The 13,761-nt window shown below is 34.9% G+C and overlaps 1 protein-coding gene across 1 annotated transcript in view; it reads right to left on the bottom strand.

The window, feature by feature from the left end:
- Nucleotides 1-13,222, bottom strand: part of LOC148951171 (rRNA N(6)-adenosine-methyltransferase ZCCHC4) — a 94,495-nt gene extending 81,273 nt beyond the window's left edge. Inside the window, exon 1 of the mRNA XM_089090696.1 lies at nt 13,206-13,222. The gene's annotated coding sequence lies outside the window, so the exon portion shown is untranslated. The remainder of the gene's footprint in view (nt 1-13,205) is intronic.
- Nucleotides 13,223-13,761: the final 539 nt, after the last annotated feature.

Raw genomic sequence — 13,761 nt, 5'->3', positions numbered from 1 at the left:
CAACTTTGAACAGTGAGTGCATAAGTTGACATAACTTCACTATCCTATCTTTCATTTCTAATTCCTAGATGTCTATCACTTCTGGCACTTTGGATACAAATAACACTAGCTGCTGAAGGGTGTTTTTTGGTTCAAGGGGGGGGGGGGGTTGCTCTTTCACAGCCTTCTTATTCAGTGCATCTGCATAACTCCAGTATGCATTAGCTGCTCTTTTCATTGGTATGTTTTGGGCAACTGCAATTTTTATGATTTCACGGTTTTGTTGGCGGGCTGGGCAGCTACCAGATAATGTTGAATGGTTTTTCCCATAGTTAGCACAGACATGCTTTTGGTATTTTCCTGACTCTTTGGTTTCTAGTTTTAAGGGACACTTATTAGAAGAGTGTTTGTTTGCACATCTCAAGCATACAGCTTGTGGCAACCTACACTTTTCTTGAGTGTGGCTAAACTTTTGGCATTTAAAGCACTGAATAATGGGTCGGTTGTATCTCTCAAGACTTCTTTTTCTTCTATATAGCCAAATAGACTGGAGAAGAGAGTTACTCTCAAATGCAACACAAATACTCAGGCAATCTTCTAAGTTTTTGGTCTCTCAGTTGTATCTTTTCAACCTCTTTAATTCCTTAATCTCAATATTAGTTTCTACCCTGAGGTCTGTCAGCAGTTCTTCCTTTGAATAATCTAGTGCTATTTGCTTGATTACACCATAGCTGACCTGTCTTTTCTCTTCAGGTGCTACATCAACAACATCTAGCTTCTGAATTTTCATTAAAGTCTCCAATGCAGTTTGTGATTGAACATATACTGATAGTCTATTTCTATCATAGTTTGAGTAAAACTCAATTTTTTCTGATTGGATAATTTTCTTAAGTTCTAGAGTGATTGCTCTGTCTGATGGAAGTTTTACCTGTGAGGTGAAAACCACTGTTAGATTAGTTCCTGATTCACTGCTTATAAACTCACTAGCTGCCTCTATTCTGTTATTTCTAGCTCTGAATTTTTCTGGAAATCTTTCAACTATAGGAGGTTTAACAGTTTTAGAAATTTCTTGCTCAAGAGGCGAGCCACTTCTCTTACCATTTCTTTTCAGTAAATCACTGATCCTTTCAGCCTCCATAGGATTTACAACATTTGTGATGTCCTCCTCTTCTTCCTGGGGGAGGGGAGGATAATCAACTGACAACCCTGAAAATCTATTATGGACACTTACTGAGGGTACAAATTGTAAATATTGGGTTTGGGGTGCATGACATAAATGACCTTGATGACTTGAATATGGCAGAGGTGCATAGTAAACTGTAGGGGGCCCTTGAATATCTTGATATGTTGAGTGAAGAAATTGTATAGGTGTTTGATGGGGCTGTCCAGAGTATACTGGAAATGGCTGGGTGTGAGATGGTGAGTATACTATGTGTGGTGGTGAGAATGATGTTTGTGTAGGAGACAGTCCTACTAGTGCTGATGTTGATCCTGTTTGTGTATGGTTTGTCTGTTGTGAATGGCTAGTTCCCACTTTGACACTTCCCCCAGGGGGAACCCCCATTAGAGGGTGGGAATTCATTAATCGATCTTAATCCAAATATAGTAAATGCTCTTACCCGAAATCAAATCTTCAGAATACAAAATAGTCTAGAAAATAAGCCTGGGCAACAATTTTTTAATTTTACCGCGTTGTCCGTTTTCCTCGATCTTTCTCCATCAGTGAACATTGCAGCAGCAGCAGCAGCAGCAGGATTTCGGACCTTTCTTGACAGTAAATGTCACTTAGGTCCTCATTCAATGGTTTCTCAAAATATCACTTTATAAAGTTGAAAAGGGAAGTAAGGGGTGAATTGTCACAATAATTTTACACTGCACTTATATTCAAGATGCACCAAATTTAAGTAACAAACTGGACTATATTTTCTTATCTGCTCCTATGTCTTGTAAAAACTGCACTACAAGTCTACAAATTTGCATATTAAATTTTGTCATCAAAATTGTCATCCACATTCTTATATGTGGTTGTAGCCAAGTTTCCTGGATACAGGTTATATCAACAGTATTTTCCTGGCAGTGGTCAAGAATAATATGACATTATTTTAGGTACCATGATGCATATCTAATGAAGCATTATTAAGCAGACAAACACTTGAAATCTTTTGTTGATTAAGGGAGCCTAAATTTAATTCTTCTACCAACTTACAGAGCGTTTCAATACGAACTGGTAGGCTTAGGCTTGATAAATTCATAAGATCTGGGCTGCATAATAGGCCAATTACTAACTTTTCAGCTGCTTCTGTTTTGGATGATTTTACAAGTCTGTCAGTGATCTGGCTTTGTGAGGTCTGATTGATCTGATTGTGATGTAGCCTCCTCTTGTTTAGCACATCAGAAAAGCTTTTATAAGCTATCTGTGCCATACGGAACCCAATTTGATATTTTTCAGCTACTTGGAGGATTCCTTGGTTTTGCTTCCTTACTGGGCACCAATTGGATGCTGATGAGTGACTTCCACCACAATTGGCACACATGTATGCTTTTGGTCTGATTTCAGGGTCTATTGTTTTAAGTGGGCACTGGTTTGATGGGTGTTTATCTGAATACCTAAAACATATTGACTCTTTAGCTCTACATTCTTTTTTAGTGTGTCCATATTTCTGGCACTTGCGACACTGGAGGACTCTGTGATAGTATTGGTATACCTCCTTTTTTCTTCCAAAGCACCAGATATTTGGTGGTAGGGTCCTACCCTCAAAAATAATTAATACTGCAAGACTATCTTCAAGTTTTTTAGATTCCTTATTGTATCTTTTCTGTCTTATACCATCTTTCACAGTTGTTGGGGTTTGTAAGCTCTCCTTGATTTCCTCTATGGATAAGTTAAGAGGGATACCTTTAATTATTCCTCTTACTATATGTTGAATTCTTTTTGTCTTTATGGTGATGTTGAAGAGTGTGCTGGTAGATAAAATCTTTTCAGCCTCATCTTCACCTTGTAGATATAAATGCATGTTCCTTCTTTCTTTCTTAACTTCAAGCTCAAATTTGGAATTCTTCAATATTGTTTGGATTGATTTTGCAATTTCATTATCAGGAGGGAAGTTTTTTTCCACTTTCCTCTATGATAATTTCTAATAACACTTTATAATGTTCATGTTCTGGGATGATGCTCTGTGTACCTTTGTTGATGTAATTTGCTTGAGGTGTTGCAGATTTCCTTTGCTTACACTTTGCAGCTGGACCTATTTCACTTTCGGTGGAACAGGTCTTTCCTTTTTGTGCAAATGTTAGGATTCTGCCCTAGTCATGGTAAAACTAATCCATTTTCATGCACAGCAATTCCTTCAATTTCCAATGGATTTCCAGCTGTTCTGAGCTCTTCATCACTGTCATAAGAGGGTAAAGCTGGATAGCACTCTTCATTGAGCACAGAATATTTGTTTGTTGTTGGGATGGTGCAGTTAGGATAAGTGGTAGGTAAAACATAACTATGAGGGACAGAGCTAGGGATATGACTTGACTGATATGAGCCAGACTACATTACTTTTCAGGTACAAATGCCCCACAGTGCAAATTTATGTTTTTAACAACTGGGAAGATCAATGTGTATGTTTCAATGGTCATAAATTGATCTGCTATCTCAGAATTGACAATCAAAGGCAAATTTGGCAAAGTCCTGAGTGATTGGTGGATTAAAAAAGACCCTACGAACATCAAGTGACATTTTCCCCTTCATCCTAGCCAAATTACATTGTAAACTACTAATTTACCAAATATTGTTTTGTGCTAGAGAATATTTATACCCTAAAGCATGATTTCTGATTTAGTCAATTTAGTCAATGCTTGTTTAGCCAGAGTTCAGAGAAAGATTTCAATGGGTCTGAACACTGAGTTTAATTATACATATTAGACAACCTATTTGTTTATCAAACCAAAAATCAGTCACAGCACAGAATTTCATGAAAAATTTTGTAAATCAACTTAATAAAGATAATAACTGCCTATGTTTAGTTTTTTTTCTAATATGGACTAAACTACATTATATTTCAAGTAGCCTACAAATACCCCACAGAAAAGCTTTACATTCTTTACAATTGAGAAGATCAATATGCATTTTTCAAAGCTCATAAATTGATGTGCTTTCCCAGAATTAACAACTAATGGTAAACCTGGCCCTGATTGGGAAACAATCACAGTTTGGTTACTGCACAATCTTTTTAATCACTAAAAACAAACATTGAAAATCCAATTTCCATTCAATTGAGCCCTAATCCAATTTCAAGACCCACTAGTCTCATGCAATCACTTATGGGGGAACAAAAGAAAGCACAAATAAAAAAAACATGCATCCATAATCTTCCTTCTTGGAAAAAAATTAAAGGAGAAACTTGAAATGTCTATCTTGGGGCTCTCTGATATGCTGAATCTGAGGTTTTGATTTTCGTTAATATTGCTTGACTTTATGTGGGTCTTTGTTCTTTTTTGAAAATCAGTCAAATTTTCTAAAACTTATAGCTTTTTCATCCACTCATCTATTAAACTTGATGAATTTTATATGCCTTACATATTTTTTCAATCAGAATTTAAAGGCAAATTTTTACGCACTAGTTTCTGTTGAAAATTCTTTTTTAGTGTTTTAAAAATTTCTAACTCCTTACTTATAGTTTTCTGCAAAGAACTGCTTGATGTAAAATAATATTTACATAGCATCAACCTAGCGTTCTTATGCTAATTCAAACTATCTTCTATTACAAGAGCAAGCTGGATGCTGAACTATTATACTTTTGAAATATTAAAGACCACAGGAACTGAAATTTCTGCCTTCTTACTTTATTGTGAGTTAAACTTGTTCATTATCAAAACAAGTAGAAATCTCTTCTGAAATGGCCCATAACGGTATACCATCTACTTCTCAAGCACAATCAGAGCTATTCATAGAGTTAGTTGTGCCTAGGGAAAATATAATTACATTACACCTCTCCTGACTCAAATATAAGCAAAGACAGTCAAATTAAAGGGAAAAATTTGATCAAATCAGGCATCCCCTCCATGCCACCTAAAGAGTCAACATAGTCCCTTGCCATTCAAGGCAGTTGCCCTGGCTCCCTGTTCCCTCTGAACAGCTCTGAATGTAATTTATTACAGTAATTACAGTAGACAGTAATTGATGCTGTTTGTCATAGTAATTGGGTTACCTACATATGGCAATATACAAAATATTTTTCTTTTTATCTAAGTGATAGAATATTGTCATCTAATTTTATATAGAATGCAGTATAAAGTCAAACAGAAGACAATATATCATACTTTTTCCTATTATGTAGAATGATAAAAAGTCATAAAGATGACTTTATGCCTCATTATTTTATAGAGCAAACATAAATAAAGCCATACAGAAGACTTTTTATACCTCAAGCTATTATAGAGCAAGCCAAAATAAAATCATACAGACTACCTTTCATACATAACAATATTATAGAGCAAACATGAATAAAGTCATTAAGATGAAATTTTATACCTTACTATTATATAGCAAACATGCACAAAGTCCTACAGATAACTTGTTAAACTTCATAATTTTATGGAGCAAACCTGAATAAAGTCATACAAATGACTTTTTATACCTTCTATGTTTGTAATTATATATTTCCGTTTCTAGAGAAAAGATAAGGAATGATATACAGTCTTCTATATGACTTTTTAAACATCAAATTATTATATAAAAGTATGAATAAAGTCATTTTGGTTTTTGAGAAGACTTTTTTGGTTTTCTTATTTAATATATGATCCACTAAAATGTCACACAGAAAAAATTATATTACCCCACTGATAAATAGAGAAAACAACAAAAAGTCATATGTAAGACTTTATTTTTGTTTGCTCTATAATAGCAAGAGGTATAAAGTCATCTGTATGACTCTTTAAGTTAGCTCTATAATAGTATGAGGTATAAAAAGTCATCTGTATGATTTTATTTATGTTTGCTCTATAATGACAGGAGGCATAAAAAGTCATCTGTATAACTCTATTTAGGCAGCTCTATAAATGAAATCATGTAGGCCTAGGCTACAAAAAGCCATCTGAATGACTTTTTGTTATTTTCTCTATGTAATAGCAGGAGGTATAAAAAGCAATCTGTATGACTTTATTTATGTTTTCTCTATAATAACAAGAGGCATAAAAAGACATCTGTATGACTTTATTCATAATGCTTTATAGTTGAATGATATATTAAAAAGTCATCTGTATGACTTTATTTGGGCTGCTCTATAAATGAAATCATGTAGGCCTAGGCTATAAAAAGCCATCTGTATGACTTTGTTGTTTTCTCTATGTAATAGCAGGAGGTAAGCTATATATTTAAGTTTCCTATAAAAAAACGGCATAAAAAGTCATATGTAAGACTTTATTCATGTTTGCTGCATAATAGTATGAGGTATAAAAAGCCATCTGTATGAATTTATTTAGGCTGCTCTATATATGAAATTGTGTAGGCCTAGGCTATGAAAAGCCATCTGTATGACATTGTTGTTTTCTCTATGTATCAGTGGGGTAAAGTAATTTCTTCTGTATGACATTTTAGTGGATCATAAATTAAATGAGAAAATCAAAAAGTATTCTGTATAACTTTATTCATGTTTCTCTATAATAATTTAATGTTTAAAAAGTCATACAGAAGACTTTATATCATTCTCCATGTTTAAAGGAAACACAATATTGTCTATTGTTTGACTTTATTGTTCTTTCTATATAAGAGTAAATGACAATATTTGCTGCTTAGAGTATAGGCAAAAGAACCAATAACTTTAATAGTCAAACAGTGCTCACCCAAGTAATTTGTATTTCTAATTAAAAAAAAATATAGGCTATAAGGTATATGCTACTATTATATAATAACCATGAGGTAGATTTATATCAAAATATTCAAGCAAATCACACAGCCTACTAGGTGTCCTACCTTAGCCTACATAAGATAGGCTATCAGTGGAAGTCATTAAGTCTGCAAAACTTCCAATAGGGTAGCCTATATATTGATACTTTCTTTTAGAATTGTTAATATTTACCTTTAAACTACTTCATGGTTAAAAGATCCTAGAGAGCCAAAAATCCTAGTAACATCAAGACTAGGCCTAGTCTAGCCAAGCTCTTTTCAAGAAGCATTCCTTAAAAGTATTTTTCAAAGAAAAGAGCTTTGCTGAACTAGGTTGCAATTACTGATTTACCAGAACATACAAGAAAACAACACAGCCTACAAATAAACAGCAGCAACTTTATAAGAAATTTAAAATAAATTTTCTTGTGAAATATTATGGCATTTAATCAGCAGTTGTACCGAACCAATCCTGCTCAATTCATCCTCAGGGCTATACTGTGGTGTTTCTCCTCCCAATAGTATAGTGCAGACGGTTTGATATCATTCTATATCCCTTCTTGTTTTAGTTTTGTTTTAAGCTTTTTCCAATAGGCAATGATTACAAGTCCTAAAAAAAAAGTCCCCCCAGATCCCACCTCAAATGCCAGTGAAAGTTATACCCATCTTTGCTGGTCAAGCACTCTATCTCAAAGTCCAAATGATAGCTCCAATTCTGAGAATAGGACAATGATACTTCTTCTTCTTCTTCTTCTATTTAACAGAAGGCGGGCTTTTCAGTAAAACTATTTAGCCCTTTTCCTTTTGCTTCACTCTGTGGGCTACAGAGCTACTGGCTTGATTGCCTCATATTTATTAGATATATTCAGATATCTTTCAGCAGATCTTTTGACTCTAGGAGTTCAAATATAAGATGATAGATGTCGATTTCTATGCTCTGTGTGCAGGTATAGTTGGCTAGGCTCTTGGCTGATAGTGGGATTTTGTGGTGTTTGAAGTATTTTAACAGTTTACAAAGCAAGGTATGTTGTGCAGACGTCAGCATATTACATTCAAATAGACAATGGTCAATTGTTTCATTATTCATATTACAATGCCTGCAAAGAGGGGACAGGGGAATTGAGCCACTTGAATTAGAAATCTTATATGAGAATGCAAGGAAATTTAGTCCATTTGTTCCAGAACGAATTCTAGGATAAATTTTAGAAAGATACTTATTGGGAAAGGGGGAAAGGATAGGACTAATCTTATTAAAATTAATATCTGATAGCCTCCATCGGTAAATATCTCTAATTGGGATTGGTCTCCCACTTGGCTGGTCAATATTTATAGCATTTTTTGCTATTTCATCAACCTGATGATTACCACTTATGCCAGAGTTGCTATATATGTACTGAAAGCAAGTTTTTATGCCACTTGAAGCAAGATTATCAATAATACTGAGACAATGATAAGTGTCAATGTCCAACTTATATTGAGAAGCTGAGGCCAGCAACTCAAGGCTTGATAAAGAGTCGGAATAGATGATAATATTATTCGAATTTTCAATCAAAGGTTGGTTTTGCTTAAGGTGTTCTAATGCCATGATTATGGCATTTAACTCAGCAGACATTGTAGATAAATTATTAAATAATCTCTCGCCCATTGCAATTTTCAGGTGAGGAAGGAAAACACCACTTGCAACCTTCTCATCCATTTTTGACCCATCAACAAATATTTGGAAGTGATTTTTATAGGTAATTGTATTAAGTTCTGCAAATTTTTTCTGGACAAAAGCAATGGGGGTTAAATCTTTATTCCATTTTGAAAATTCAGTATTTATTATGGGAAATGACCAATTCCATGGAGGGGATTGGGGGAAAGTAGGTGCAATAGACTTTGCTGGTACAGGGAGCTTCTTTTGAATATTGGCATACTCATCTGTAATACCTCTATACATGGCTGGATTTCTTAACCAATTATGTAATGTGTGTGAGCTATTTGATTCAATTTTTGTAAGATGTTTTATCAAGAGAAAGCTACGTCTCTCCCTTATTGTTGTTAATCCACTCTCCATAAGCAGAAAATTGGTGCTTGTGGGTTTCCTAAGACCAAATATGACACGTAATATATCATTTTGTGTTGTTTAAATTTTTTGCATCTGGGCCTTTGCACATGCACCATAGACAATGAGCCCATAGTCAATTTGGGGTCTTATATATGATTTATAAAACTGGAGTAAGGTTTTCTCCTTACAACCCCAGGGTGTGGAAAGAAGTCTTTTTAGTATATTTGCTTTTCTATAACATTTTTTTATTGTGTTTGAAATGTGGAGGTGGAAATTAAGTTTTTGGTCAAGCATGAGACCTAGGTAATTAATATTATTATCTTCTGGAATAGTTGTTTTATTTAGAGTTAGTTTTGCATTAACATGGTTTCGCTTCCGGTGAAATTGGATTATTTTTGACTTGGTGGGTGCAATGGGTAAATCTGAATGTTGAGATAATTTTTCAAACTGGAAAAGTGACTTTTGCAGATTTGACTGTGCTATCTGAAAGGTGCTGCCAGATGACCATAGCACCAGATCATCAGCATATTGTAGATTCGTGTGGGGTAGGTTCATGTCCCAGAGATAAAGGGCAAAAAGGAGGCAACTGAGGACTGCTCCCTGAGGTAGGCCTTTGGATATTGTCTTTTGGGGTGAAGAGGCTGAACCAACACAAACAATGAAACTTCGCACTTCTATGAAGGATTTAATAAAGGACACTAGCTTAGGAGGTACTCCAAGGTTTGCAAGTTTATTTAAAAGGATTTGGTGGTTAACATTGTCATAAGCTCCTTCAAAATCTAGGAAAGCTGCCACTAGGATATTATTTTTTGAGAAACATTCATTTATTGCATTTGTTAGCAAAATGAAAGCATCTGTTGAGGAGTGGTATTTCCTGAATCCAGTTTGAGTGTGTGGGATCATGCTATTTTTCTCAACAAACCAGAGGAGTCTGTGATAAATAATTTTCTCCATTATTTTCCCCATCACAGGTGTAATCATTATGGGCCTATAAGACTCAGGGTTATCTTTTGGTTTCTTTTTCTTTAGGATTGGTAGGAGGGACGAACACTTCCATATATTGGGGAACCTAGAAGATGCCCAAGCGTGATTATAACAATTTAGCAGTTCTTGTTTGTATGAAGGTGTGAGATTCTTTATCCATATAGGGTGTATATTGTCATAGCTACTGCTAGTTTTGGACCTAATATGATGTATTGCATTATTCAATTCCTGGATTGAAAATGGATTAGTTATGTGCTCGGATCCTGGGCGTGGTTGGTAACTAGGGTTCATAGGAATTGTGGACAGCTTGCTTTGATTATTTGATGTTAGCTTATTAACAAAAAGAGTTGCAAATAGGTTAGCCTTTTTTTTATAATTGTCATAATTGGTATTATTATGTATAAGCTCATACAGGAGTGGGTTGGGAGAAGTCTTTTTCCCACATATGTGGCTTATGACTTTATGTATAATTGGCTCATTTGTTTCTCTGGAGAGATTATTTGCAAAATTTTTCCAGTATTTATATTTAGCATCTATTATAGTCCTTTTTAGATTAGATTCTGCTTGTAATTTTTTTAAATATGTAGTAGGTGTTTTTTTTTTATGAATTCTGTCCTAGCTGCCTTTCTTATCTTCCATTTATTTAGGCACTCATTTGTCCACCATGCTTTAGGAATTTGTTTAGGGAATTTTTTCTTAGGTGTTGTCCTGGGGATAGCATGATTAGCTGTATTTATTAGTAAAGATGTCAATGCTTCAGCATGTGTCAAATGTTGTGTTAGAAATGCATGAACTTTGGGTGAAACTTGTAATTTCATCATTTAGCTTATTTTGGAAAATAGACCAATTTGCTTTAGTGTTGATATATTTGGATGTATGAGATAAAATTTCAGCAGGTTCATTTAGGGAGCAAACTATAGCAAAGTGGTCTGTACATAGAGTATCAATTTTATTTATGTAAATTTTGTTCAAAAAATTTAAAGACACAATTTGTAGGTCAATTGTGGAGAAATTGCCAGTTTTGGGGTTGAAATAAGTATTCAGGTTTGGAGGGGTAGCAACAACTAATTCATTATTATTTGAAGTCATATGCTCAATAAATTTACCAGCTTTATTTGCTGGTTTATTCCCCCACAAAAGGCTGTGGGCATTGAAATCTCCACAAATAATGATATTTTTTAACATATTAGAATTATTTATATAATTAAAGAAATCCTTGGCATCTGTAGTTTGGCCATTAGGGTTATAAAAGCTTATTATGTAGGTTTTTAAATTATTCAGCCAAACACTTATACCAATTACATCAACATCATTTTCTAAATCTGGAAAATTGATGCCACAAAATTTTGTTTTATTATTAACTAATAAAGCTACACCACCTCCTTTTCTCTCTGAAGATCTATCCTTTCTCAGGATAGTATATCCCAGAGACTTAATTTGTTGATTTTGGGTTAAATGAGTTTCTTGGAGGCAAGCAATATTAATTGAATTATTATTCATAAATGATGTTAGTTCATTTAGCTTATTTTCTGTGAGTGATCTTACTTTCCATTGGAGTATTGATAAATGTTGTGTTGTTGATTTATTCTTCATATGAATTTGTATCAATGTTCAGCTTTGTTAAGAGTAAAGCAAGATCTTTTTTTGCTTGAATGAGCATATCATCTGGGATGTAAATTTTTGCCAATTCTGCAATAATTTTTGTTTTCTGTAGTTGATGTATGTTCATGGCCTGAACTGCATTACAGTTTAGAATGAATAAGCATATATTTGGGGATTGCGTTTTTGGTAGTGCATCCTGTTTGTTGGTTAATGGATTGATTCCTGGTAGTGTTTCTGGTTTGTTTCTTCTTGGGAGGGAGGGCCAGGCTGGCCTCATCTCACCGGACAAGGAGGCTTGTTGGCTTGGTGAGTGCTTCTGATAGGGATTTGAGCTAGGGGGCGTAGAAGAGGGTGTTTTAGAAGGGGGGCTTGATGCATTGGGGGCAATTGACTTTGGGGTTTTGGTTGGTTTCATTACAGGCTTTATTTGGTATTGTTGGGCAGCATTTGCTTCCATTGCTGCAAAGGGGTATGGGATGGCCTTCTCGGTTGATATTTGGAGTGTTAGAGCTCTTTTCTTGTATGCAGGGCATAATGATTTATTTGTAGATTCATGTGGGCCTTTGCAATTGATGCATGTAGGCTGAGTGTTTTTGCAAGTTGTCAGCTCTTTAGGATGGAAAGATTTACAATTACTACACTCTTGGAGAATTTCATTGCATTTGTTTGTTGTGTGTCCCAGTTTGAAACACTTCTGGCACTGAATAGGCTTAGGTTTGTATTCCTTGTGTGGTTTGATTTGCCCAAATAGGAATAATTTTTCTGGGATATCAATTTTATTCTTCAGTGTGAATAAGAAGGATCTACTAGTTTTTAGGCCATTAGAGTTGGGTTTTCCAAGTTGTGTAACATCCTCAACTGGGATTGTGTTTCCAGCCCTATCTGAAAGGCCTTCTTTTAACTCCTGAGTAGATATCTCTGGGGGAACATTATAAACTACTATTTTTGTTGGTGATTGTTTTGGGTTCCAATTAGATGCAATAATTGGGGTATTCAGAAGGGATTTAAGGTTAATTATTGTATCTGCTGATTTCTGATCTTCTACAGCTATTAGCAGAGATCCATCACGGTTAATGTTAAGAGAGAACATTGATTTTAGCAATTTAAAAATTGCAACTCTTATTGCAGTGATCATTTTTATTTCAAAGGGGGTAGTGGGAGTAATTTTAAGGTAAATTCCTAAGTTTTTGGAGGGAGGATCTTGGGCAGGGAGAGGGGAAATGCTTTTAATTGGGGAGATTTTTTTCCTTTTTTAGAACTTCTAGAGAGGACCTCTTGAAACCCATTATCATCATTTATGGTTACATTAGCCCCTACACTTATCATTGTCCTATTCTCCGAATTGGAGCTATCATTAGAACTTTGAGATAGGGTGCTTGACCAGCCAGGATGGGTATCTTTCACTATGACACTGTCACTGGAATTTGATTTGGGATCTGGGGGGACTTTTTTTTTTGGAGGACTTCTAATCATTGCCTATTGGAAAAAGCTATAAACACAAAAATAAAACTAAAACAAGAAGAGAAAAATAGATGATATCAAACCGTCTGCACTATAATAAGGGGAGGATAAACACCAACGTATAGCCCAGGGGACGAGTTAAGCAGAATTAGTTTGGTACAACAGCTGATTAGAAGAGATAATAATCACAAGAAAATATATTTCGATTTTCTTATAAGGTTGCTGTGGAACACAATCCTTTCTTCAATGATGATTCACCATATAATGGGTTGAAAGGATTGATTCACAATCCTTTCACCATAAATGATGATAATGGGTTTCTTCTTCTTCTTCTTCAATTATAGGCTTCGGATGAATCCATTTAACCTTTTTCGTATTGTCTGATTATGGTAGGGGTGTCCTGGGAAATCAAATATAGAGATTAGACTATTATTATTCAATAATAGGCTTTATACATCATTGATGAAACCACCTATATTTAGGCAGTTAAAGACAGCTTTGAACAATTCAGCATCATCAGTTGAAGAGTGTCTCCTTTGTGTTAGTTGGTCAATATTAGGGGTTAGCTTCAGGCGCTTGAATATAGCAGATAAAGTTAGCCATTCTTTTTTATGGTTGAGAGTTTCCACAGGGCAACCAAAAAGAACATGGTTGATGGTCTCATCATAGGTTTGACATAGGCGGCAAAGAAGGCTCATTACTGTTGGAATGGTTGTGTTTTGATAGTGATAAGTTTGGCTGTTAAGGCCAGTAGCATTTGATCGTATTCTGTGGTACATCTTTGAGTCTTTCCGGGTTGTAAATGGAGAAAGGT

The sequence above is a fragment of the Artemia sp. Qi Xiang Cuo genome, chromosome 6 (assembly GCF_049724085.1).
Source record: "Artemia sp. Qi Xiang Cuo chromosome 6, ASM4972408v1, whole genome shotgun sequence".
Classification (NCBI taxonomy): Eukaryota; Metazoa; Arthropoda; class Branchiopoda; order Anostraca; family Artemiidae; genus Artemia; species Artemia sp. Qi Xiang Cuo.
Note: the sequence above shows the minus strand (reverse complement) of the source record. Positions and strands in the feature narration are given on the sequence as shown.